The 12231-nt window shown below is 47.7% G+C and overlaps 1 protein-coding gene across 3 annotated transcripts in view; it reads left to right on the top strand.

Annotated features, from left to right (window-relative positions):
• ACACA (acetyl-CoA carboxylase alpha) overlaps positions 1 to 12231 on the top strand; it is a 510335-nt gene that overhangs the window by 312163 nt on the left and 185941 nt on the right. The window lies entirely within an intron of this gene.

The following is a 12231-nucleotide window of genomic DNA, read 5'->3' on the forward strand; positions in this document are numbered from 1 at the left end:
AAGAGAAGAAAATAGAAAAAGAGGACACACGACCTTGTGCATTATCCTTAGTAATTTTATTTATAAAAACAGATTTAAAACTACTCAAACATATGAAGAAAAAAATAGGATTTTTATAACAGCTTACCTGGAAAATCCTTTTCTTGGAGTACATCACGGGACACAGAGAAGCATAGTTTTCTTTCTGGTACATCACGGGACACAGAGCGGCATATTCATTACTATGTGGGTTATATGGAGTACCTTCAGGTGATGGACACTGGCAATCTCAAACAGGAAGTCCCCTCCCTATATAACCCCCTCCCATAGGAGGAGTACCTCAGTTTTTTCGCCAGTGTCTTAGGTGTTGGTCATGGATTAGCTTTGCCTCTGTATCCTTGGGATTAAGGCGGGCTAACCGGATCTGTCCAAAGTGCCTCAGCGCCAAAGTGGACAGTACCCGGGCCCCAAACCGTGGGGTTTTGCCTATAATGCCCTCTCTAGAGGGATGGACCCTGGGCCCAGGACTTAGAGCTTTTCCTAAGCCAAAAGTATCCTGTTTGCCAGGGTGCTATATAGGTCCAGGTCAGTCGGTTCCTTCCTAGGACCCCAGTACCTGATGGTCTACTACTTTACCCACGGAGATGGGAGAAGATTGGACTGTTGTTGCTTGGCAAACGTCCTGCGGCATGGAGCAGGTAAGTGGAGAGTCTGCGGGACTTGGTCCGACAGTGGACTCTCCAGGGGAGATCTGCGGGGGGTTTGCCTGAGTATGCTCTGCATTGGCACCATGGTCACTATGTCTGTTATGTCTGGATGATCTAACTTTTCCCCCCATGACTGGATTCCCCTGTCTAGGCATCTCTTTACTGGCTACCTGCTGCCCCGCTGGTTGGGAAGGTCTTTTTTGGAGATCTGTCTCAGGGCTATAAATGTGTCCTTTAAGAGGCCTGTGTTTAAGTCCTACCTGGCCGGGGTTTTTGAAATTGCCGCTCTGCAGCCGTAGGGGCGATCCTCTCCCTGCTTCCTGAGGCTGGCAGCGCGTCTCCATGTGTTCCCCTCCCCTGACATACGGGCGCGCGCGCGGGCGCGTGCACGCTTAATAGAGCAGTTTCGCGCCGTTCAGGGGGGGGGGGGGGGGAGGGTGCAGGCCGGCGTCGAAAGAGGCGGGCTTTCGCCTCTGTTATTTGAAGCAGGTCCTCGTTATGGCTCAGTCTGAAACTGAGCTGAGAGCGAGAGGACACAGAGCGGCACACTAGTGACCCCCGGTGGCAGGAAAGGGGTAGTACATGCTAGGCTTAGCCTATGCATATCTATTAAGCCAAAAATCCTCTTTGCAGCAGGTTGGAGGCTGGTAAAGTATTGGTGGGGCTGTATGTTTTAAAAAAAAAAAAAAAAAAAAAGCCTTTAATAAGATAAAGGAAATATATATATATAATAATGTATTGAAAAAAAAAAAAAAAAAGTGGTTCTTTTTTGTTGGAACATACGGAGCCCCACCAGGTTAGGGACATTAGTAATACTACTGTTCCCTTAACCACGTAATTTTTTCCTAGCTACAAACAGTCAGTTGTTGTATGCTGGGGTACCTCGGTCTTGTACCATGGCTCCCAAAGGCTCGGGATCCAGAGGGGCAAAAAATACCAAAAAACAAAAGGGTTCCCCCTCAGATTCTGAGGATATGAGTCAGGCTATGCCAGTACTCTCCCCACCTGTTGACCCAGGGATGGCCGCCTTGGTTGAGCCAATAGGGGGGTCTGGTGCGGAGGCTGGCCCAGATCCTCCCAACCCGGTGTTTATCACTGAGGAAATGCTAGCTATCTCCTTAGGAGGGCTGGAGAAAAGATTGGCAGCTATGATCGCTAATTCATTGCCAGACAAAAAGCGGACTAGGTCCCCTTCACCAAAGTGTGTATACTCAGATGCGGAGGTTCTCTCCCTAGGAGACTTAGAATCTCAGGAGGACCTGGTGGACCAGAACCTAGAAGGTTCAGAGCTTGAGGATTCTACTGTGGAGGAACCATTCTCTGCCTCCCAAGCAGAAAGTCTGTGGATCCAGTCCTTGACAGACATGGTCCGATCGGCATTTAAGTTGCCCTTACCGGAGCCTCGGGCTCCGATAGTTTCCTCCTTGGGCTCTTTAAAAGCCCCCTTGAATGACGCAGTTTTTCCGGTCCATCCTCTGTTGGAGGAATTGATTTACCAAGATTGGGTACGACCGGACAGAATCTTTTTGCCGCCTAAAAGATTTTCTGTTATCTACCCCATGGAAGAGAAATTTTCCAAAAAATGGGCGCCCCCAGCTGTGGACGCAGCCATCTCGTGCGTAAATAAAACATTAACTTGTCCGGTAGAAAACATACAAATGTTTAAGGATCCGGTTGATAAACGTTTAGAGACACTTTTAAAGGCTTCCTTTGCTACGGCAGGAGCAGTGGTACAGCCGGCAGTAGCTGCTATCGGAGTTTGTCAGGCTTTGAAGGTCCAGACTAAACAGATGCTGAAAGACATCCCTGCCCAACAGGCAGAGGAGCTATCTGATATTCCCAGAGCTTTATGCTTTGCGGTGGATGCTATAAAGGACTCCATCCAGCAGGCATCTCGTTTATCACTATTAGTAGTGCATATGAGAAGGCTCTTATGGTTAAAGAACTGGGCGGCCGAGCCCCCATGTAAGAAACTTCTGGCAGGGTTTCCCTTTCATGGGGGAAGACTCTTCGGAGAAGATCTAGATAAATACATTCAGACTATATCGAGTGGTAAAAGTACCCTCCTACCAGTCAAAAAGAAGTTCCGGGGTCCTGCCTTTAAGAGGCCGATTTCCCCTGTCCCGGGGCCCTCAAATTCCAGGCAGTATCGACGGCCTCCTGCGCGATCCAACTTTAACAATAAGTCACAGGGACAGGCCCCTGGGGGCAAGAGGCCATGGTATCGCAAGCCAACAAAGCCAGCCCCTAAGTCTGCCTTATGAAGGGGCGCCCCCACTCACTCGAGTGGGGGGAAGGCTTCGTCTCTTTTCAGAGGTTTGGGAAGCCAACATCCCCGACAGATGGGTCCGGTCATCTGTGGCCAGAGGCTACAAGTTAGAGTTTCTAAAGTTTCCGCCGCCTCATTTTCAGGAGTCAAGGGTACCGAACGATCCAGCAAAAAAGGCCTCGTTCCTAACGGCATTGGATCGTCTGCTCTGCCAGGGCGTGATTGTAGAGGTACCAGTCCAAGAGCAAGGACTAGGCTTCTACTCCAATCTATTTGTCGTACCAAAGCCCAACGGCGATGTCAGACCAATTTTAGACCTAAAAGGTTTAAACGTTTACCTAAAGGTTCAGTCATTCCGGATGGAATCGGTTCGGTCAGCAGCCGCCGCGCTCCAGAAGGACGACTTTCTGGCTTCCATAGACATAAAAGACGCTTACCTTCATATACCGATCTTTCAGCCACATCAAAGATTTTTACGCTTCTCGGTGGCTCAGCGTCACTTCCAGTTTGTGGCACTTCCTTTCGGGCTGGCTATGGCCCCCCGGGTGTTTACGAAGGTTCTAGCTCCAATTTTAGCCAATCTAAGAATCCAAGGGGTCACGGTCCTAGCATACTTGGACGATCTCTTGATCATAGATCACTCACCGGCTTGCCTGGAGCAAGCGGTTGCCCTTACGGGTCAATACCTCGAGAGTTTCGGCTGGGTCTTAAACCGAGAAAAATCAGCATTCCAACCAACAAAACAGTTGGAATATCTCGGCATGAGGTTAGATACAGCTCAGCAAAGAGTATTTTTACCCCTGGTAAAGGTCAAAGCTATCAAGGAGTTGATTCAGCTGGTTCTAAGCAAAAAAGAACCAACTATTCGCCTATGTATGCGTTTACTAGGCAAGCTGGTGGCTACGTTCGAGGCGGTACCTTACGCACAGAGCCATACTCGCGTCCTACAAGCAGCCATTCTGGCGGCTTGGAGCGGGAAAGCACAGGCCTTGGAGTTTCCTTTAGCTCTATCATCAAGAGCCCGGCAAAGTCTGTGCTGGTGGTTAAACCCTCAGAATCTGCTGAAAGGGAAATCCTTCAGCCCCATAGCCTGGAAGATAGTGACCACAGATGCCAGCCTAAAAGGCTGGGGAGCGGTCTTGGATGGTTATACTCGCCAAGGTACTTGGGCAGCGGCGGAGAAGCAGCTGCCCATCAATATCCTGGAGCTCAGAGCTGCTCGGCTAGCCCTCCTGGCATGGACATCCAAACTGAAGGGATTCCCGGTGAGAATACAATCAGACAATGCCACGGCTGTGGCATATATAAACCACCAAGGGGGAACCAAGAGTCAGGCCGCTCAGAAGGAAGTGAGCTTGATTTTTCTGTGGGCAGAGGCTCATGTGCCCTGCATATCGGCAATATTCATTCCCGGAGTGGACAACCTGCAGGCAGACTTCTTAAGTCGCCAAACTATGTCGCCAGGGGAATGGTCTCTACATCCCCAGGTTTTTCAGACAATCTGCCAAAGGTGGGGTGTGCCAGACGTGGATGTCATGGCATCGAGGTTCAACAAGAAGCTAGACAGGTTCATGTCCCGCACAAGGGACCCGATGGCCTGCGGAACCGATGCGTTAGTTTGCCCTTGGCATCAGTTCAAACTCCTTTATGCGTTTCCCCCTCTCCAGTTACTACCCCGCCTGCTGCGCAGGATAAGGATGGAGCACAAGCCAGTAATCCTGGTTGCTCCAGCGTGGCCCCGGAGGGCATGGTACTCACTAGTCTTGAGGATGGCAGTAGAAGACCCTTGGACTCTTCCTCTACGACCAGACCTACTCTCTCAAGGCCCGATCCTCCACCCTGCATTACGGCGTCTAAATTTGACGGCCTGGCGGCTGAATCCCTGATTCTCAGGGGTAGAGGTCTGTCTAAGCAGGTTATCTCCACCCTGATCAGGGCTAGAAAGCCGGTCTCCAGAATAATTTATTACAGGGTTTGGAGGGCCTATGTAGGCTGGTGTGAGTCCAAGAAATGGCTTTCTCGCAAGTATACCATTGATAGAGTGTTAAGTTTTCTCCAGCTGGGAGTGGATAAAGGCCTGGCATTAAGCACAATTAAGGGACAGATTTCAGCTCTGTCAGTGTGGTTTCAGAGGCCGTTGGCCACCCACTCGCTGGTTAAGACCTTCATTCAGGGGGTCTTACGTATTAATCCTCCGATCAAGTCCCCAATTTGTCCGTGGGACTTAAATCTTGGTCTATCAGCTTTGCAGAAGCAACCCTTTGAACCTTTGGCTGAGATTCCTTTGGTTTTACTAACAAGGAAATTGGTATTTCTGGTTGCCATAGTTTCAGCCAGGAGAGTGTCAGAATTGGCTGCCTTATCTTGTAAGGAACCATATCTTATTCTGCATAAGGATAGGGTGGTTCTCCGTCCTCATCCTTCTTTTCTGCCGAAGGTTATATCCGGTTTTCACCTAAACCAGGATTTGATTCTACCTTCCTTCTTTCCGAAACCTACGTCTAGAAAAGAAGGGTTGCTGCATACCCTAGATATTGTCAGGGCCATGAAGGCCTATCTTAAAGCTACAGAGAAGATTCGGAAAACAGAGGTGTTGTTCATTTTGCCGGACGGGCCCAAGAAGGGGCAGGCGGCTGCAAGATCCACCATCTCGAGGTGGATTAGACAGTTAATTACTCAGGCATACGGCTTGAAGAGGTTGCCTCCTCCTTTATCAATAAAGGCTCACTCTACCAGGGCCATGGGCGCCTCCTGGGCAGCACACCATCAGATCTCTATGGCTCAAATATGCAAGGCGGCAACCTGGTCTTCAGTCCACACGTTTACAAAGTTCTACCAGTTGGACGTAAGAAGGAATACTGATACAGCCTTTGGGCAGGCAGTGCTGCAGGCTGCGATTTAAGACCCTCGGAATCGGGGGCACCCTTGATTTAAATTTACATTTAAATTTATTCTTTTTTTGACTAAGTTGGATTTATTATTATTATTTTAGAGTGTACCTCTAATTAAATCCTGTTGTCTTGGGAAGATGTCTCCCTCCCCTCATTAAAGCATTGCTTTGGGACATCCCACATAGTAATGAATATGCCGCTCTGTGTCCCGTGATGTACGAGAAAGAAAAGGGGATTTTTAATACAGCTTACCTGTAAAATCCTTTTCTTGGAAGTACATCACGGGACACAGAGCTCCCACCCCTCTTATAGGGACCATTTTGGGAGGCATACTGCTTGCTACAAAACTGAGGTACTCCTCCTATGGGAGGGGGTTATATAGGGAGGGGACTTCCTGTTTGAGATTGCCAGTGTCCATCACCTGAAGGTACTCCATATAACCCACATAGTAATGAATATGCCGCTCTGTGTCCCGTGATGTACTTCCAAGAAAAGGATTTTACAGGTAAGCTGTATTAAAAATCCCCTTATTACCTTCAGGTGATGGACACTGGCACGCCCAAGACAGGAAGTCCTCTCCCCTATATAACCCCTCCCATACCGGGAGTACCTCAGTTTTGTAGCAAAGCAATAAGTGTCCCAATATTCCCAACAAGAGGGGCGGGAGCTCTGTGTCCCGTGATGTACTCCAAGAAAAGAATTTTACAGGTAAGCTGTTATAAAAATCCTATTTTCTTTCTCATACATCACGGGACACAGGGAAGCATAGTAATTACTATGTGGGATGTCCTAAAGCAATGCCAATGAGGGGAGGGAGACAAATAAGCCGGGCGCCATCAGACGTGAGGAATTAAACTGCAGCTTGCAGCACACTGCGCCCAAAGGCGATCTCATTTTTTCTTATATCCCACATTTTTGTGAAAGTATGGACTGATGACCAAGTCGCGGCCTTACAGACCTGAGCCATGGAGGCTTGATGATGCACGGCCCAGGAAGTGCCAACCGCTCTAGTGGAGTGCGCTTTAATTTTAAACGGAGGAATCTTTCCTTTCAAGCCATAGGCTTGAGTAATGACTTGTCAAATCCACTTAGAGATCGTGGACTTAGACGCTGCCTGTCCGCTTCTGGGACCTTCCGGCAGAACGAATGAAATATCAGTTTTTCGAATCTGAGCAGTAGCCTTAAGATAGACCTTAACTGCTCTCACTACATCCAGAGTATGTAATGACTTTTCTTTCGCAAAACTAGGTTCTGGAAAAAATGAAGGGAGAACCTCGTGCCACCCTGGTGATTTATGTACGCCACAGCTGTGGCATTGTCGGATTGTATCCTGACTGGGTACCCCTGCAATTTGTCTGTCCATGCTCTTAGGGCTAGACGTGCTGCCCGATCTCTGGCAGGTTGATGGGTAGAGCTTTCTCGGAGACTGACCACTTCCCCTGGAGAGATAGCTCCCCCAGGACTGCACCCCAGCCTAAAAGACTGGCATCTGTAGTCACTACCCTCCAAGAAATTGGGACAAAGGACTTCCCCTTTTTCAAATTTTGGGGAACTAGCCACCAACAAAGGCACTGCCGGACTGCTGGGAAGTCTAAAGCTTGGACCTTTTTGTTCCATGCGGACAAGATGGCGTTCTGTAATTTCCTTGAGTGGAACTGGGCAAATGGGACGGCCTCGAACAAAGCTACCATTTTCCCCAACAGCCACATACAAAGGCGAATGGATGACTGTCGCTTTGCACTGACCATCTGGACCAGCTCGATCTTTGCCTAGGGCAAAAAAATCCTTTTCTGATCTGTGTCTATAAGAAGACCTAAATATTCCAGCCTCTTCACAGGAACTAAGGCTGATTTGTCCAGATTGAGAATCCAACCCATGAAATCCAGGTATCTCACGGTTCTGTGTACAGCTAGGTTTAGATCGGCAACCGAGCGATCCACCAACAAGTAGGCCATTATAGATATGCTTTGAGCCCTTAGATTGGCCAACAGGGGTGCCAGGACCTTCGTGAACACCCGAGGCGCAGTGGCCAGCGAACTGAAAATGACGTTGATCTATCACGAAGCCTAACAATCTCTGATGGTCGCGAAAGAGCTGTATATGTAGGTATGCGTCCTTGATATCGATGGACGCTAATAGTTCTTCCCCTCGCAAGGAGGCGACCACAGACCGGTTTGACTCCATCCGAAATGATCGGACATTTAGGAACTGGTTTAGAGCCTTGAGATCCAGAATGGGTCTTGCGTCTCCGTTCAGCTTTGGGACGGTAAAAAGGTTTGAATAAAAACCCAAACCCTGCTCTTCTACCGGTAATTCCATGATTACCCCTTGGGACAACAGACGATCCAAAGCCAAAACAAGAGACCTTCTTTTTTCCCGGGTCTTTCGGGACGCTTGAGGCCAAGAAGCGGGGTGGAGGAAATTCCCGCAAATCTAGTCTGTATCCTGCGGAGACCGTGGAGAGGACCCAATTGTCCTGGATCCTTTCTTGCCAGGCCCCCGCAAACAGCTGAAGTCTTCCCCCCACCCGGCTGAGTGGGGGCGAACCTTCATAATGCTGACTTAGATGCTGGCTTGGCCGGCTTATGGTTCCAGGGTTTTTTGGGACCCCGAGGCTGCCCCTGAGGCTTTCCTCCCACATTAGATCTCCCGGGAGGCCGTCGGAACTGCCTGAAAGCAGAAGTCCCAGGAACTGGAGAGGTGGGCCTCTTAAAAGAGGAGGGATCCCTAAACCTCTCCTTAACCGTGGAAAGGAAACCCGGCCAGAAGCTTCTTGCAGGGCGTTTCAGCTGACCAGTTTTTCAACCAGAGCAGCCTACGCATATGTACCAAAAGGAGCGCAAGGCGGGAGGACTGTTGTATAGAGTCTACCGCAAAGCATAATGCTTTGGGAAAGTCGGCCAAATCCTGAGCTTGCTGAGCAGGGATATCTTTCAAAACCTGCTTTTTCTGGTCTTTTAAAGCTTGGCAGATACCAATAGCTGCTACTGCAGGTTGGGCTACCCCTCTGGCTGTAGCGAATTAGGTTTTTAACAAAGTCTCCAATCTCTTATCCATCGGGTCTTTAAACATCTGCACATTGTCTACCTGACAGGTCAGAGTCTTGTTCACACAGGAGATAGCTGCGTCCACTGTAGGGACACTCCATTTTTTGGTGAACTTCTCCTCCATGGTATACAAAACAGGAAATGTTTTAGGAGGCAGAAACAGAATATGGATGTTCCCAATCTTGATAGATGAGACCCTCTAGTAGCGGATGAGCTGGAAAGGAAAAGTTAGCCTGAGGGGCTTTTTAAGAGCCAAAAGAAGAGACCGAGCTAGCCGCTGGCTCTAACAGGGGTAACTTGAAGGCCGAACGGACCATATCAGTAAGGGACTGTACTAGCAACCTTTCGGACTGAGAAGCCGAAAAAGGTTCCTCCAGGGTAGAATCCTCAAAGTCAGAGACCTCTGACTGAACCTCTGCCTGATCCCCTGAGGGTAAGTCAACCTCTTCCGGGGGTAGTAGTTCAACCATGAGGAACTCTGCAGGGGGCTAGGGAGACCTGGTGCGTTTTTCTCTCGAAAGAGTGGCTAATCTTTGCGCCAGTCCACCCATGGCTGAGGCAAGAGCCCCTTCTGTTACATACACCGGAGCAGGAGGGCCAAGGGCAGATGAAGCACCTTACAGCCCTGATGGTTCACCCTGGGCCCCCTCTGACTTATTGGGGGAAAACATAGCAGCAGGAGCATGCCCGAGATCCTCCGAGCCCGACGGTGAACCCTTTGGCTTTTTTGGATTTTTAGTGTCAGAGCCTTTTGCCATAGTCCCAAGTCAAAGCCGAGGTACTCACAGCCAGAATTTGCATCCACTTGCGGACCTATAGACCAGCAATTATGCTGCTATTTGATGGTCAGCCTGATGCAGAGCCAAATATGCGCCTTGAGAATGCCACTGTCAGTCTACCTTTAAGGAGTTGTAAATTAAAAAAAAAATGATGCTGAAATGACTGTTTACAGAGGGTATAGAGCAGGGATAAGCAATTAGCGGACCTCCAGCTGTTGCCAAACTACAAGTCCCATCATGCCTCTGCCTCTGGGTGTCATGCTTGATGCTGTCAGAGTCTCGCTATGCCTCATGGGACTTGTAGTTTGGCAATATCTGGAGGTCCGCTAATTGCATATCCCTGGTATAGAGACATAATAGTTAACTGATTCCTTTTAAAAACGATTAAAAATAGATACAAATCAATCATATAATGTACCTGTAGTTTCTAGTTTTGTTTTTGCATGTTGTTTCCTGCCTCTCTGCTGTACAGAGCCACAGAGCCAATACAGGGCAATGATGGTATTGAAAACTAAACTGATTGGTGCTGTGGGGTTTTAGACACACAGTAATCACACCTCCTTGATTAGTGACCACAGAGAGAAAGTTTCCAGCACTGTGGTTATCAGGAAACAGACAACCAGGAAGTGTGTAGATCAGAGAAGAATTACAGCAACTTGACAGCAAAAACGAACAATGAGGACATGAAAACAGCACTGCGTTAAGGTAAAGGAAGCTATTAAGATAAAAAAAAAATTCCTTTACAAACCCTTTAAGGTAGTTATTGTGTACTGGGAAGAATCTGTGCACAAACTCTCTGTGTCCACCGTCAGCCAAGATGGGTGAGGCAGACTGAGCTTTATAGTCTAGGTGCATACCACCTGACCTGCTCCGCCCTGTAGTCCCAGCTCCCTTCAGAGCAGCTGTATGGAATCCTTGTGTGCGCACGCCTATAAAAGGCGAGGCCGTGCGCACATGCCACCGCACACGCGCATCCTGAGGCCGCACGCCCCTGCGCATATACTGGTGTGTGCATAAACGTGAGGCCGTTGTGTGCGTGCGCATATGACATTACCATGTGCGTGCGTGATGCTGCCGCGTCCGTGCACGAGGTGCTGCCGCCGCTAAAAATAGCAGCGTTTTACCGCCGACGCTCAGGGCGGCACAGTGTGCAAGGGCTCTAAAACTTAAAATTAAGTTATCTGAAAAGATACAGTATGTTATTTTATTTTTCATTATAGTTTTTTTTTCTAAGATTATAGCAGGTATGTTTGCTTTTAGACTCCCTTTCTCTGAGTGAAACTTTGTGCATTCTCACTCAATAGTATATATAAATATCACCTTGGGCTCTGTGAACAGGCAAAAGAGATATTGGAAAGCATGAAAAGTAGCCAAGAGCTCCATCTATATACAGGATAAAAGCCACATAAAATTCATATGCAATATTTTATATTTACCAAGATAAAAAAAGAAAATGTTTTTTTTTTTTTTTCATATATTTTATTTATTTTATATTTTTTAATTAAATGTTTTTTTTGTTTTTTTTTATCTATTATTTTATTGGTGGAAATTGTTGGTGACATGCAGGACTCCTGCAGACTTCTCAATGTATCTGTCTGCTCCTACCTTGTAAGGGCAGACAGATGCACACTGACAGGAAGAATGAATGAACTACCAGCGCCATGATAGTCCATTGAAACTACTAGCCGACAGCTGTAAAGGCTGCCCAGACTTGTCGTTTCCCAATCACAGAGAACTGTGAACTAATGATGTTGCTGGGCAGGTGGAGACTCGCATGACCACGATTTTCAAACAATAACAGTGGTTTCCCAGAGAAGATGCCCGCTCTCACTGGGGAGGAGGATGGGGAGAGGCTGCAGCTTATGGAACATGTTAAATGTTCCAAAAGGTGAATTTATCCTTTGAAAAAAAGAGAGAGAAAGAAAGAGGGGAGTAGGGTCGGACAGAGATCCCTGTTTATGGTAACCACGTGGATACCACTTGGTAGGGTGATTAAGATGTCAAGGGCTTTGTAATAGGAAACTTATGTTTAACAATTTTAGTAAGTCCTGTAGTAATAAACAGAGAAGGATAATTTATACAAATCAAGCATGAATTCCCTATAGTTTACTTAGTGGAACAATGCGTACGCCTCTTGTTTGTGCTGTTGAAGTTATTGACCAAGGATTTGCTAAGGTGCAGTAGAATTTTGTTGGTTTTTTATACTAGAGAACACTGGATCTGTACATCCAGAGTTGTATCTCCAAATAGAGAATTTATAGAGTATAGAGTGACTATAATGGCCGACTTGGAGCTGAATGCATTAGAAGTTGTGATAGTTACAGCAGCATCTGAAAAATGGGAAGTTTATTTTCTTCTGGCCCTTGAAACATATTGTAGATTTTGTACAGTAAACCAGTACATTTATTCAGACTGTTCTATCATTTGGTCTTGTGCTCCTTCTATTGGTGCATGTTTTTTTCTGGTAACCTGCTGGTTACCCACAGGAGAGTAGCCCTGTCTGTTGTGAGCAGCCCAACCTGAGCCAGTGAGCTCTCCAAATGTTTTTGTCCCAGAGAT

The sequence above is a fragment of the Rana temporaria genome, chromosome 2 (assembly GCF_905171775.1).
Source record: "Rana temporaria chromosome 2, aRanTem1.1, whole genome shotgun sequence".
In the NCBI taxonomy this organism is placed as follows: Eukaryota; Metazoa; Chordata; class Amphibia; order Anura; family Ranidae; genus Rana; species Rana temporaria.